Raw genomic sequence first — 15,880 nt, forward strand, 5'->3', positions numbered from 1 at the left:
AGAGAGTGCCTCGTAAATTCTATGTCCATTAGCTAAGTGGCCCTGGGGCTTTATGACTTGCTCTTTTTGTAAATCAAAAATAATAACAATAACAGCTCACCATCTTCTCATCCTGCTGGAGAGAGCAAGTATTTCATCTCATTAGACAATTACAGCTGCTGCCCCTGACAACTCCATTCCAAACCCCAGGATACAGAACTGGATGAAAAGTCTGTGCTTCCACCTGACCCACCTAACCAGGACTCAATCACAAGAAGCAACTTAGTCTTTTTCTTATCGAAGAAGGTTGGCAACCAAGCCAGTTCAGGAGGGAAGGGGATTGTTGGAAGGGGATTGTTTTAGTGCATGAAACCTTCAGGGATGGGCCAGGTGACCCTGCAGTGAAGCCAGTAAGGTCCCGACTGGAAGAGGTCCCTGACAATTCATCCTGATGCCAATCTTCTCCATTCCAATTTGCTCTGCCCTTTCATTCCTGCCCTTCCTGGGCCTGGAAGTGTTGACAGCTGGCTAGGACAGTAGAGAGGTGATATGGAAGTATGTCTTGAAAGGCAAGAGAACGGGGCTCTCTTCTGGGGCAGCTCACCCTGCTCTGGGCAGCCTCATGTTGAATCCCCAACAAAGGTGTGTGGCTGCTTAGTGCTGATTCACCTCCACTGGTGGGGGGATCACCGCAAGGCAAGATACAAATTTCCAAACACTGTTTTTCTCTGAAGGACGAAACACATGAGATAGGAAGTCAATCATTGCCAGACTTTCAGAATGGCAGACCCTGATGGCATCGATACACACACGGAACTTCCAAGACTAGGAATCCATGGCGTTTGTTATTACCAGGCAGCTCGGATTTCCGCAGGGTCTCTGGGTGGGATGTGTCGACATCTGCCACAAGTGCCCTGGCCCACCACGTCCAGCAGGCTGGGCCTCCTGACTCATCATCAGATAGAAACCTGGCCCCTGGGCAGAAGTCCCATCTTTTATTCCTTGGCATTTGTTCCATTTTTCTCTGTCTTCTTTTTCTTATTAGTTCCTGACCCACTCTTATTGAATGGCCCTCTTTTAATTAGTTAGTTAGGTAATAAATTACCATCTATTTGATGTAATTAATGCTGCTGAACAACTTCAAAGAACCAGAACACCGACAATGACACATATCTGCCGACATGCTGCTTTTCGATCCAACCCCTCTTCCTGCCCCCCCCCCCGGGGCAATCCTTGTCTATTACTACTTTGATATTTTTTCTAAACTGTTTTATTATATATAGGGCTTTGTTTATTTTATTGTCTGCACTATTGTTTCTAACAATAGTAAACAATATTCTTCTGGGTTGTAATTTTACACTATACATGTATATATATTCTATAATATGTACATACTTTATTCTGGCCTATAGTTAGTTCTATTTAATTAATTTTTACTGCCATTGTGTGGCAGTGACACAATTCATATACCCAATATCCCATCAAAGGGCATTTATTGTCTCTGGGTATTGTATCCTATTTGCTAATTTAAATGATGCTGTTGCAACAGCATTGTATGAGTGTCCTGGAATGGACGTGAAGTAATTTGTTTTAATGTATACACCTAATAGTGAGATAGTTGGGTCACAGGGTGTATGAACATGCACCTTTATAAGAGAAACCTAAACTACTTGCTACGTTCAATATGATCAGATTTCTTAATTTTTGCCATCAAATGAGTGAACATAGCAGTAAGAAGTAATTGCTACTAATATTTTGAAAACAATCTGAAAATACTTATAGAAATTTTAAATGGACTACTTCCTTAACACAGGAATACTATTGTTGAACATGTATTCTAAAAAAGTTATTAAGCCAAGTACTTAAAGTAAATTTTAAGGATATTTATGATACTATCTTTTGTAATAGCAAAAGCTTGAAACAACCTGAATAGCCATCAATAGGTAATTGGTTGAATAAATTATGGGAGATCCATACATAGATTAAAATACAGTGTGGGGATGGGCTACGGGAGCAGGGGGTGGGCTGGAGGAGAGGGGCAAAGGGGGGGAAATTGGGACAACTGTAATAGAATAAATAGGAATAAAAAAATAAAATACAACCATTTAAAAAAATAGTTAAATATGTGTGCAATGACTTGGACAATGCTAGCTGACTGTTGTTAAGTGAAAGAAGCAAGTCACAGAGTCCCGTGTATGATATGATCACAGGTTAGGTTTCCTAAAAATGTGTGGAATGGGTGCTATGTTGCTTATATTTGTTCATGTGAGCAGGAAAAGGCGTGAACAAATACACACACGGCTGATTATCTAGGAGACGGGGTCTAGGTGAGAGGAGGCAACGGTGAAGTGACAGACCTGGGACTACAATTCGGGTTCTTCTATAGTTCTTTTCTTTTCTTTACTTTTTTAGATAGAGGCTACTCTGTTGAATGATTGATCCATGTAATTGCTGAGGCCACTATGTACAGGTGGGAGGTGGAGCTTTATTTCTCGGTCTCTTCCTCCTTGGACGGAGTCTTGCTGTTTTCTTCCTTTTTGGCCTGGAGCTGCTCTTCACGGCACTCGTGAGCTTTGTTGGTCTCAGACCTCTGGGCCTCAGGCTGGCCAGCCAGAGGCTTCCTGTGAGCCTTGCCTGCTTTCAGCTTGTGGATGTGTTCCGTGAGAATCTGCTTGTTTTTGAACATGTTACCTCTTCACTTTCAGGAACAGGCTGTGATACATGTGGCAGTCAGTATTCTTCGATTCACAGTGTCTTCTGAGTAGCCAGGAAGAATTCCCCTCCTCCTCATCTAGGTTACCTTCTCAGGCCTTCAGGCCCTGGCAGTACCCTGCTACTTACCTATGCCCCCGTGCCTGCGCTTCTTGCAGGCTGAGGTATATTTCCAGCACTGAGCCCAGGAATAGACTGTCACCGGCTTCTAGACGATCAGAATCTTTGATCAGTTTCTGAATCTGCTGACAGGAGTTGGCAATGGTGACTTAATGGGTTTCATTGGGGTTCGACCAGACCTTGTTGCCATAGCAGAGGACACTGGAGGCAAGCCTCTTCTGAAGCTTGAGCATCCTCGTAGCTGTGGTTGCAGTGGCAAAAGGAAAGAACTCTTGTTCTACCGTCTACCTCTGCACGTGTCAGCCCTCTCTCTGTTTCGTATTGCTCAGTGTCTTCTATTCCCACGTTATACAATAAAATGCCCTATCCAGTATTCAGTGTCTGTCAAGAGCTACCTCCAGCCTACCATGTCTCTTGCTCACCTACATATGCAATATGTTTTAGCCAAATTACACGTGACTCTTCTCTAAACATTCCATGGGCTTTTCTACCTCCTTACTTTTACTCATTCCCTCTACCTAGAACCTCCACCCTGCCCGACTTTCTCTCCATCACTACCTAAAAATCTTGTTTATTCTCCATGTTATTGGCACAGCGCGTTGTACTGAGGACACTTGGTGTGTCCAACTGTGAAGCCACCAGAAAAAATTATCTCCAGGCCCCACTCCTTCAGGTCACTTTAGAAGGGTGCATCCACCCTATTGCCCAAGACATCTGAGGGCCATGACCTAAGAGCCACCCTTGAATTCTTCCTCTTCCTCTCCATCTCTCTCACATCCAATATCCAATCTGAGACTGATTCTAGCTAAGTCTACTTTCCTAAGTTGCCCAGATTTCTCAAATCTGTCCCCTCCCTCTCTGCACATCTTAGTTCAAGTCCTCATTGCCTCTTTTCTTGAATATCATGCCGGACTTTCTCTGCATTGCCCCCAGAGCCATATGCCTAAAACAGACGTGTGACTTCTGCCTCAGCTATGGCTGACAAGCTTGCAGTGGACCAACCTTCCTTCCAATAATAACTAGAAAATTAGATAAAATGTATTGTTTTAAAATAAATCCTTTTGAAGTCATTGGAGAGCCACCAAGACCAAAAATGTGCAGTGCCAAAATCTTGGAAATAAGGGACATACAGAGAGCCTGGCATGTAAGCCTTCTTGAGGCATTTGCTTTTTGTAAGTGGCAGTCTAGAGTCTGACAAGCTGAGAAGAGCATTCAACAATGGCATGGGGCCAGACAGACCAAAGTTGCAGTGCAAGCCCTAGCAAGACGAAGGAGTCCTCAGCCTAGCTGCCGGTCAGAAACGACAGTATCCTCCAGAGCACTGAATAATAATCTGTACTAGCAATGTTCCTTTTCCATGATGAAGGAAATGTTCTAGAATATACACCGACTGATACAGTAGCCACTAGCCATATGTGGCTATTGAGCCTTGAAATGTAACTGACACTACTAAGGAACTGAATTTTTTATTTATTTTTAATTTAAACAGCTACACGTGGCTCACAGCTGCTATATTGGACAGTGTAGCTCTACACAAAGTCTGGTTTTCAACAAAAATTACCAGGGACATCAGGAGGCAAGATCAAATGACTGAAAACCAAGAGGAAAAAAGATAGATCTAATGAAGCCAGAGGATGGCCAGACATTGGAGTTATCGGACATGAGCTTTAAATCAAAAAGACCATGTGCTCACTAAGATTAGGTTTGGCCGAATATTATAAGACCCCAAAATAATAATTTAAACAACATAAAAGCTTCTTTTTTTCCATAAAAGAAAAGATGATACAGAGTTGGTGGCTCCTCTTTCTACTCTGTTATTTTCAGTTCTGGCCTTCATCATCAAGATGACTTTGTAGTTTAAAAGGACTGCTGGAACTCTACCCGGCGTGTTCCGGTTGCAGAGGAAATGCCGCTGGGAAATGGAGTCTTACCTAGCGAATTCATTTCCCTTTAAGCAGGCTTCCTGCAAGTTCCACAACACTCTGCTTATACTGTTTGGTCAAAAGTTATTCATTTGGCTACTTTTAACTACATGGGAAGCTGAGGAATGAATCATTTGTTCTGAAAATTAATAGGCCCAGCTAAACAGCAGAGTTCTGTGAAAAAGAAGGAAGGGGAGAATAATCAACGGAGTAGGTAAGGAGCCATCTCTGTTATACATTCCTTTTTCCAGGCCTTCAGCAACTCCCCACTGCCGGGAACATAGTACCCTTCACGATTAGGCCTCTGTGGCTCATTCCAGTTCTAGTTCCCATTTCTCTCTCCAGATACGCTACACTATAGTCACCTCTTGTCCCTGACCACTTCTAAAACATCCAGATGCATGCCTCCATGCCCTTGCTCCCGCTCCTTCCTCTCATAAGTCCGGCTCATTTTCAAAGCTTAAATCAAAGGCCATCCTTTTTGTGTTATCTTTTCCAGCTCTCCCCGTCAGAATGGAAGCCTCTCTCCTGGTTCCCACAGCACTTTGCGCATCCCTGCATTCCTGCATTTGTGTTGAATTGTAACGACTGGTTCTCAGGCCTTCTCTCTTTCTAAATGGTGAACTCCACATCGGGGGCACAACTTATTTTCCATCGTTCCTCCCCTAGAGTTTACTACTGTTTGTTATGTGGTCAAGTGTTTCTGAATGGAAGATTAGCTGAGGAATGTCACATGCTTTCCCTCTCTGATGTGCATAACTCTAACTCTAGACAACACAGCCTTTGCCCGAAATGGAGATGCTTTTGCAAATTCTTTATGTTATGCCAATTGTGTTGTTTTGCACATTGCATGAAATAGATGGACTGAGCTTGGAAATTTTTGTTACTTTGTATACATTAGTTGGTATGATATGCAATCACCTTAAGAGCAGCACCATAGTGGTAAAAGGAAATTCTGTTTAATTCAGCAGGTAAATCAAACATCCCTTTGTGCTCAGCAGCATGAAAGATGCTCTGTGAAATCCCCACCACTCTCCCTTAACACACACACACACACCCACACACACACACCCTCTGAGAGAGTTAACAGTTACAGTGCTCTGAGATGGTGATACCCCAGAAAAATAGGACATGGAGCCCCAGAGCAATGGGCGACCATTAAGCTACAGTAAGCCTCATAATACATGGTACCTGTGTACTATAAAGCGGTTTCTGTTATGACAAATATTTAGAGGAAGAAGGGAAAGATACAGGCAGAAGAGGTAAGAAAAGACGTTTTAAAGAAACAGTAAAGCTGTTGAGCTGCTCTTTGAAGACACATCAGGATGGGACAGGGCAGTGACTGCCAGAGCGTGAAAGGTGGACCACGGGTGGGAAAGAAATGATTTCAGGTGGCACGGACACAACACTGAGGAGCATTAATGGCAGAGCAAGAAAGACTTTCCTTTCTCATTCTCTTGGCTTTTGTGATTTACCTTAAGGAGGGAGTCTCCACTGGCGCATCTTAGCAGGTAGTTGCATTCCTCTTAATAAACACAAGACGTGTCGCAAGCCCAGATCTTGGCAGACAACAATTTTAAGCTAAAATTTAGTGATGCTGCTTTCATTTTTACTGTATTCATTTGTACAGGCATCTTCTATGTATAGCAAGTGATTCTAGTTTTCTGGCATATATTTTCACTTTGAAAACCGATTAATCAGGGTATAAGGAAGTCACTTTGAAGGAAGCTGGTACGTAATAGTAATACATGTGGTGCGTGGACACGGGACACGTGGTGAAAGTGGTACTTAAAGGGCGGACAGCTGGGAAACACCATGATGGTCCGTGTGGAGAAGACCCCTCCCAACCATGAGGAAAGCTACGCAGGGGGAGGGTGCCCAGAGAGCAGGGCGGAACCCAGACGGGAGCAGAGAGTCAGTGCAGCCCGCTGGAGGCTGTCTGGGGAGGCCTTTCCCACCAGGCTACCCTTTCTCCCTGGGAGCCGAGGAGATCTTGTGCCTCTCAGCAAGTCCTGCTGCTGTTCGTGACCCACATCCCTCACCCTTCTGCTTTCTGAGGACAGGGTTGTGTACTGAGGGGGAAGTTACCCCAGGCAGGTAAAGTTGGAGGAAAGAGAGTGAAGAACCAGTGGCACATGCTGGAGATGAGCACCTTTCAATACGTACACCAAGAACCAGAGCTGCAGCAGCAATTCAGAGCAGCAGTGCCCCTGCCCAGCGTTCTGTCTGCTACCTGCCCAAAGGGAGCCTGGGACTGTGTCATTCTGACTTGGTGCCCTACCGGGTCCAGCCTGGAGGTTACAGCAGTGTTAGCTCATATGTGTGCACTCAGAGACATGGTCCTCCAGCTCTACCCTTTATTTCCTGTCCGCATTCCTGCCCTCTAATTTCGTGTGACCGGATTTCCCCTTTTCTCATCTCTTTTGCTCTGAGGACAGTAAATCTAAAGCATCCCCCAGTCTCCCACAGAGAAAAGCAATAAAAGGGGGGAGAAAAGGAGGGAGGCTGTGTTCTGCACTGCAATCCACGTGTCATTTCCCAACCCTGCTCCGTATCTGGCTGATCTGACCCGAGGCACCAAGTGAAATGACTCAGTGTGGAGGCTTTACTTACCAGCATCTGACACTATCAGTTTAGACCCTGCTGGTAGCACTGACTTCCCCTGGAAAACCTTTTAAAAAGAAAAGGTCAGAACTATTTGTTTCTCCATATGAATGAATTCACAAAGTGCTGGCTGCTTGTCCCCAGAAGACTCTTAGCAAGAGCCCAGACTACTGCTCCGAACTCTCCAGAACAAGCTCTCTGGGCACAGTCACACTTTCCAAGGCAAATCCCCCAGATCTGAGCCCATCCATGGGGGGTTGGTGCCCTGAGTCACCTACATGTAGAGCAGAGAAATGTGCATTGTACGAGGTCTAGCGTTGGATTGTTGGGGGTTGAATCCTGGCCTTTCCACTTAATAACAGTGTGACCTTGGCCTTATCTCTGAACCTCTCTCATATGTAAAGCAGATATAATGAATAACAACAAGCACTGTCTCATAGGGTTCTTGTGGAAATAAAACAGAATAATAATAAATGTAGAATGCTTAGTATGATATCTGACATACAGTAAGTGGTTAGTAAAAATTGGTCAGAATGACTATTGTAGATAAAATAGTCCTGAAACCTGTTTCAGTTATCACCGTATGACAAACCACTCCAAAACTTAGTCATTTAAAAGGAAAATTCATCATTATTTCCAAGGTTCTGAGGGTTAAGTGAGCTCGACTGGGCAGTTCTTACCTGGGGTTCCTTGGAGGTTGCAGCCGGAAGGCCGCTGAGCCTGGAGGCATCTGAAGCCTCCTTTGGGCGTGAACATTCTAGATGTTTTTTCACTCACGAATGTTGTGCTTCAGCTGGGATGGCTTGAACAGCTGAGGCCATCTTGAAAAGTAGCCTCCACAACAGGCATCAGCTTCATCTAATTTGGTATTGAAAAGAGCTCTGGATTTTGAATTGGAGACAGGTTCAAGGTGGTAGTAGGTGGGTTACTACCACCCTCAAAGTCCCCATTTGCTTGTCTGTAAGATGGAGATAATGACATGTACTCAGGATGTGGTGGAGAGGAAATGTTGGCATCTGCGGACAGCTCCTAGCACAGTGCGTGGCACACAGATGTGTGCCCACGTGCCCTCCCCGTTTAGAGCAGGGACAGAGCCTTGCCACCAATATCCTTAGTCCTCCTGCTTGGAGGGGCCACCTGAAACGAGGCTGCTGTCACCCCGTTGTGTCTGAGCTCTGCGTGCGTGTGCCAGGAAGTTTAGTTTAGCACGTGATCTGTCGGGTTTGCTGCTGGCACCGAATAAATCATGTATAATTCAAAAGAAGAGCTGTCAATGCGTGCTGCTATGCCAGAGTCCTTCTGAATGGAATTTCTGCTAACTCGAGAGTGAGTTATTTAAAACTTTAAAGAAAGGGGCAGCTGAGCCATCTGATCTAAGAAATCCCAGAAATGCTTTCATTTTCTCTTGACCTCTATTTTTTGAAACTTTCCAGGAAGCAGCACATGTACTCATCTGGGATTTAACGTGAATTACCTAGCAGCTGGGGAGAACTCAAGGTGACGAATTACTGACACTGGTCCTTCCTTAATGCTGCACTCAGGGCACTGAAGAAAGCCACTTGCCATTCAGTGCCTGGCTTTGTCCCTTCTGTGTAGCTCTGGTTCTGCCTGGGGAGGGGGAGGTCAGAGAACCTTGGGTGGTGGGGAGACTGAAGTGTCGCTTGCATCTGTACCCTACTTGACCAAGCTCTCCCACCAACTCCAAGGAAACTCTTCACCCAGCCCAGGAAGCAACAAATAGAGGCAATGCTCCTGAGAACCCCAGGGGCATTTGCTTCTTTGGACGAGGAGGGACAGTGTTGTATCTACAGACCTATGGGATGCTGGTTGAAGAAGGAAATAACAAAACGTGGGACAGAAACCCTCTTTGGGGAGGTGCCTGTGACCTTCTGACATCCTCCTTGGGGAATATGTCTCCATGGGACAAACACAGACCTGGCAGTCGCTCTGGCCGTGAGCTCTCCTGGCACATTCTCCCTCCTATGCGGTCAGTTTTCAGGATATTGTGGTGGAATCCCATATCTCACTCTCAGTCCTGCGCTTGGACCTTCAGGCCCACATGTTCCACAGCCTACCAGTCTCCTCTGGCCATCCCACAGATACCTCCCCTGCCACATGCAAAGCTCATTGGCACCCTGATTAGTAATCTCCATCCACGCAGCAACCAAGACAGGACCCTGAGCTCCATTCTCCCCCGACTCCTATCACCAAGCCCCATCAGTTCTATCTCAGAACTGTCTTTGGATACAATGTTTTGTCCTCCTCCTTCCTGCCCATCCCGCAACAGCCAAGTCCAGGTCCTCACCACATCTCACCTGGACCACAGGAGTGACTTCTGATGAAGCCTCCCTCTCCACCGCTCCTCGGCCTCAGCCAAACCCCAGGCTCCTCCTTAACTGATTACTTGAGTTTTCTGGTGTCTGGGGAACATTGCTTTGCTATTCTGGGTCCTTTGTGCCTTCATCTGTAAAGCAAAGGAATTGCATCAAATAAACTCTTCTAGAAGCCCCTTCCTGTTTCAGGACCCTGCAATTCTTCTGAGGAACCTTCTGTGGAGGACATAAAAATACCAGGATCCTTATTTGACCACAGCCCGAGGCAGCCTCATTATATTTGACGCAGGAAAATCACTAACTTTGCCTTGGTGCAAATTAGTGTCATTGATCTGCTCAATCCAGTCTAGCTCAGCAGAAGGCAATAAATCTGAAAGGAAAAGAATGTACTGGAAATAAAAGGCTGGAAGGATTCTGTTTAGGAAGAGTTGATCTTTTAGAGACAAAACTCTGAGCAGCCAGAGGCCTTTGCATATTTCAAAGAGTTCCTCTCCTCAGCATCTGGGGGATGGGAGAGTGGAGTCAAGACTCACTCTGAGAACATGGAGGGTGCTTGTTGGGAGCCTCGGGCTGTAGGGTTGGCTCTGCTGTGTGACCTGTGGCAAGTTACTCATCTCTCCGGACCTGCTATTTTATCTCTAGTTGGAGTCACTGATCTGTAGGCTGATACTAAGTCATCTCAAGGGAAGTAAGTGAGCTTATTGGATCCTGGAGTCTGTTCTGGACCCATGGAAACATAAGGATATATCTGTTTTGTTCTGTTTTTTCCTAAATCTTAGTTTGAATCCAGAACATTTAACCAAGAAGAAAAAAGGAAGGAAGGAGCTAAGATGGCTAATTTTATGTGTCTGTTAACGTGGCTGGGCAACAGTGCCCAGATATTTGGTCAAACATTATCCTGGATGTTTCTGTGAGGGTGTTTTTGGATGAGATTAACATTTAAATTGATAGACTTTGAGTAAGGAAGAGTGCCCTCCATAATGTGGGTGGGCCTCACCAAATCAGTTGAAGGGCCTAATGACCAAAGACTTATCTTTTCTGTGTAAACAAAAAATTCTGCCAGCAGACTGCCTTTGGACCCAACCTGCAAGTCTTTCCTGGGTCTCCGGTCTGTAGGCCTACCCTGCAGATCCTGGATTTACCAAGCCTCCACGATTATGTAAGCCAATTCCTTAAAATCTGTATCTGTCTATCTACCTACCTATCATCTCTTCTGCTGGGTTGTTTCTCTGGAGAGCCCTGGCTAATACAGGAGCTATCTATCCCTACTGCCTATAGAAGGAGGACAGGCCTTAGAGTTGTAAAAACATCACAGTCAGACTCCGCCAAGGTTACTAAACCATTCTGAGTCCAGTCATACCTCCCAAAAACTTCAGGCTGCCCCCTTCAGGGAGTGTGAGATGGCATAAAACTCCATCTAGAAACCAGGACCCTCCTGTACTAAAGGTGCCTAATTCCCACAGGTAAGTGCCACAAGTAAGAGTCAGGGGAGGCCTATTTGGTAATAATTAACATTGACTAGGTCAGGCATTGTCCGGTGCTTTTTTCTCACACTCCACGATTTAACTATCAAACCCTAGGAATTGGGTACTATTCATATCCACATTTCACAATGAGAAGCCTGAGGAGCTGTGCGACTAGGGTACTCCTTTACGTGTAACTGACACTGTGATCTCCCGCCTGGTGCATACCAGGAGCTCTACCAGTTAGCTCACTTGCTAGTGACAACCCATGAGCTAGAGGGAATTACCCATATTGTTCAGACGAGGAGATAAGACCCAGAGAGGTTAGGTAGTTTCATAAGGTCACACAGCTAGTATTGACAGAGGCAAGATTCCACTCCAAGTCTTCTGACCACATACCAAGCTCTTTCTACCAGCCACACATTCTCACTCGCACTGTTGCGTAGAGACAACTGTTGCTCCAGGGACTCCCAGCTATCCCTGCTGTTTACAAGCCCACTGACCTACAGGTTACACTTCATTATAATTATTATCATGATTCACCATCCTCTTGATGGTAATTATACCTCTGTTTGTATAATACAGGTTGTCAAGGGTTTCAACATCCTTGCTTCACCTGACCCCCATTTACCATGGGGCATAATAGGGGCAGTCCATAATACCCTCCATTCCACAGGGGCTGGCTGAGGCCAAGGGTGAAGGATAGAAGCTGTCATTTATCAAATACCTGCTGCGCTTCAGGGCAGTGCTTGTGGCTATGACATGCCTCCTTTGGTTTACTTCTCACCGCAGTCCTGTGAGATGACTGCTTCCATCTGACAGATGAGGAAACTGAGCACAGAGAATATCCATTGCCAGGTATGATCATAGAAAGAATGGATTTTCCATAGGGTTGTTAAAATTCTATGCACTGTCTCACCCCCTGTCACTCCTGAAACCTTGGTCTCCCATTAAAAGGAAGGTTTACCCTACCTTCCTTTTAAGAAGGTGCCTCTAAGTCTCCTCTTCCAAATTCTAATTCCCAATTTTGGTTTTCTCAAGTCACTGTCGAGGAGAAAACATTGAGAATGAATTAATCCTCAAGAGGGCAGAGAACGCTAGCACCCTTCTAGCGGCTTTGTAGAGAAAAAGCTTTTCCATCCCAAAGAGCCTCCTGACTGGGAATCAAAGATCATGTGACTGCCTGATTTGGCACCAAAGAGACTGTGTGAGACACCTCCCCTGCCACTGCTCCCCACTCCTACCCTGACCTCTCCCAGTTCTCCAGGCCATAAACCCAGGGGTCATCCACGACTCCCTTCTCTTCATTCTCACACATCGAATCTAGCACCAGCTCGGCTAAATGTGCCTGCCAGACTCTTCTAGAAGCTATAGCTTCCTCCCGGGACCCTCATCTCTCTCCAGGATTATGCCAACAACCTTCCTCAACTCCATCCCACACAGTTTATTTTTGTGCAAACAGCTGTTCCCTCTGTCCCCTTTTTTGTACTGCTGGTCACTCTCTGACCCTGTCCACACCCAGACCCCCGCCCCCTCTACTCCTACCCCACTGCCTGACCATCCACCTTGAAATTAATTCAATGTCTGACTGTTTCTCTAAACTGAAGACTTCCTAAGAGAACCATATCTCTCTTAATTACTACTATATCCCCACAGCCTAGTGCAGTGCTTGGAATACAGAAAAGGCTCAGTGAATGGATGAGCGAATGAGCCAGCAGGATTATGGCAAGTTTCTTACCGTCTTGTGCCTTTTGCCTTCGGCTTCTGAAACCCTGAATGAACTTCTCCAGGCCTCTCACAGACTGGGGCCCAAGACTGGTGGTGGGGCGTGGCTTGCTCTCCACCAAGGGCCAAGTTCAGCCAACTGTTAGTTTCCCTATTTAATCCCCCAGAGTGTTCTGCAGCCCAGCCCTCCTCCCCACCCCCATCTCTGCCTTAGGAACAGCCTAGGTTGTTCCCCTCCCTTGGACTTCTTTCCCAGCATCTGCTCCTTCCTCACCACTGAGCCACACCTCACACCCACATCTTCATGGCTTTGTCCGATCTTCCCCCTGGGGTTACACTGGGTTCTATTTACTCCTCCTCCCTCAGATCTGCCTCTTTGAGGCAGGTGTGGGGTATAAACTCAGCCATTAAGAATGTGGCTGAGAACTTCGGTAGTCTGTGCTCTCGAAACTTCTCTCCCCAGTGCCCTGCGTGTAATAAAAATACATCTTTATGTTGTTCTCGAGCAATTTGAACTGTGTCAGTTGTCTGCCACAGGTCCCACTCCAGTCGGTTAAAACTTTAGACACACATAAGGAGGTAATTTTCTTGGTTGTTGGAAGACTCAAGTGCTGGAGTCAACATCACTGTCCGAGGCTCTAGTCTCCAGACCTGAATTTCCGGCCATGACTGCTGTGAGACCATCAGCTCCCCGGTCACAGACTCTTCTGAGCCTTGGTCCCTGCCAATCTGAGTCTTGGGCACAGGCCAGGATTCTGTGTTTTATTTTCTGACAAACACATAAGGGAGGTCACAGGCAGCACAGCTCTACAACTCTTAAACAACACAAAAGATTCTGCAATTTTCCTCTAGGGAAAAGAGAAGCTATAGGAACGCACACAGTTCCTTCTCAGAACAGCCCTTAGCTATCCCTGTGAATTGGAGGTTACCGGGGGCAACATCACAGGCAGGCGTGCATTGAGTGCGCTTGGTCAACACTGCCCCCCGCCCCTGAATACTCTCTCCAGGGGAATTGATGGGAGAAGAAAGAAACACCTGCATTTTAGGTTTTGCATACTTTTGTCTTGTTCTAAGTTTTACAAGTATGTTTAGTTTTCATAATTAAAAACAGAAAAAAATTTCCTCCAAATGCTTTTCCTTTAGGCATGGAATCAGAACACTGCCGGACCTCAAGGGGCGGTGAAGCCCTCAGAGATCATCTACCCCAAGCCCCTCCTCAAAAGTGGAGGAAAGTGGACAAGCAAAAGGGAGGGGCTTGCCCAAGGTCCCTTGGCTCAAGGTTACACACTACATGGGGGGGCCTCTGGAATACTTTTCCCAGATGCACACATTTATAAAACTAATTGTTCCACAGCTAATCCAATGGTCGATGGGCTGCTACAGAAAGTGTGGCCTGAAATTTCCCCAAGAAAAAAGAAAAGGCCATCAGGGTCATGCTTAAAGAAAATGAGCGTGACCCTTCCTGTTAAAACTCAAAATTGAGTGCGAAAATGATGAGAGAATATGGACAGAGCAAAGGAGGTCAGCGGGACTGAAGAACACTGTCTCCCTGTCTCCCGACATTTCTATATCGTCTGCATATTGGAAGAGAGAGAAAGTGATTGAGCGAGATATAGGTGGGGAGGTGGGGAATGGGTGACAGGTGGAGAATGGGTGACAGGCAATTTAATGGCTTTCTCAATATCCGGGGAGAAAAACCAAGTTGCAAGAAGATGGGAGAGTGGGGAAAGAGATGGCCCCTGGAGCCCTTTGAAAATCCTGAGAGGAGGGGCTTCCTCAAAGTCCACAGGTGAGGGGAATTAGTAGGTCAGAGGGCTGGAAGATGATGCTCCCCAGTAAACTAGAGTAAGACAGGGAGATAAGGTCTTTCTTTTTCTATTGTTTGCTGGTTTAAAACGCTGGCTCCCTAAGACATCACTAAAGCAACCTGCTGATAAGAAAAAAAACTGATTTTTTTTCTTACTACAGAAAGGGACAGTGCTATTGCAATGGAGTCTTAGGAGGGTCCAGGAGGAAGTCTGACAAAGTCAAGATACTACTGGGATTTTGCAGTCTGGTTTAGAAGGAGTCTTTCAACAGGGGGGAAGGCAGTGCTTGATCAGGGTGGGTAAGGGTCATGACGTGATACTTTTGGACTGGTGGACACAGCGAGGCAAGGATTTTGAGACAAGGGGTTAAAGAGTGCTGGGGTGTAAACTGCCATTTGATGCTTTCTATTAAAGAGCTGATAAGTCAGGAAGTTCTTGGAATAAACAATAAAATCATTTGCAACTTTTATCTTCCTTGGAAAGAGTTTTCTAGAATGGTAAAGTTGTATTGATGAAGAAAGAATAAATAATGTAGATTTCAGCCGTGTGGGTGTGGGTATAGATAATTTCCATTCTCACTGAAAAGACCACCCCGGAGTGTTATGCTCAGTTCTGGGCAACCAGCTTTAAGAAATGTTAACATTTTGAGGCGTGGCCCAAGGTTAATGACCAGGACAATGAAGCAACGTCCTGTGGGAACCAGAAGAAGTAGGGCATCCAGCCCGGAGAAATGGAAAGTCTAAGACCTGACCCATGACAAGGTCTCCTGTGGGGATGAAGCAGTTGCCCTGTTCTCTAGGGGACGGGGAGGCAGAGTTAGGGCCAGTGGATGAGAGACACAGAGGAGGAGCAGGCCTCAGTAGAGCTTAAGAAAGAAACTTTCTAAGACATACAAAGGATGGGTTGTCTTACAAGATGTTCAGCTTTCTGCCAGAATTGTTTCATTTATTTATGGGTGCTCTCTCTCTCCCCCTCTTTTTTTAAGTACTAGTCACACTAGTCTTGAGCTTTAAGATCAAGCTCAAATATTACTTCCCTTCATGGAGCTGCTTGATTTCTCCCCAGTTAAAAATGATCAATAACTCTTATTGCCTGTACTATTTCCATGTCTTTGTCACCATCTGCCTACCATTATCAAGAAGCTCTGCCTCTGGCTTGCTGGGTGACTTGGAGCAGGTCGGGTTTCCTCTCAGAGCCTTGGTTTTCTCATCTCT

The 15,880-nt window shown here is 45.8% G+C and overlaps 1 pseudogene; it reads right to left on the reverse strand.

The window, feature by feature from the left end:
* Positions 1 to 2,464: 2,464 nt before the first annotated feature.
* On the reverse strand, positions 2,465 to 3,044 carry LOC112301023 (large ribosomal subunit protein eL19-like; annotated as a pseudogene).
* Positions 3,045 to 15,880: the final 12,836 nt, after the last annotated feature.

Source organism: Desmodus rotundus, chromosome 2 (genome assembly GCF_022682495.2).
Source record: "Desmodus rotundus isolate HL8 chromosome 2, HLdesRot8A.1, whole genome shotgun sequence".
Taxonomy (NCBI): domain Eukaryota; kingdom Metazoa; phylum Chordata; class Mammalia; order Chiroptera; family Phyllostomidae; genus Desmodus; species Desmodus rotundus.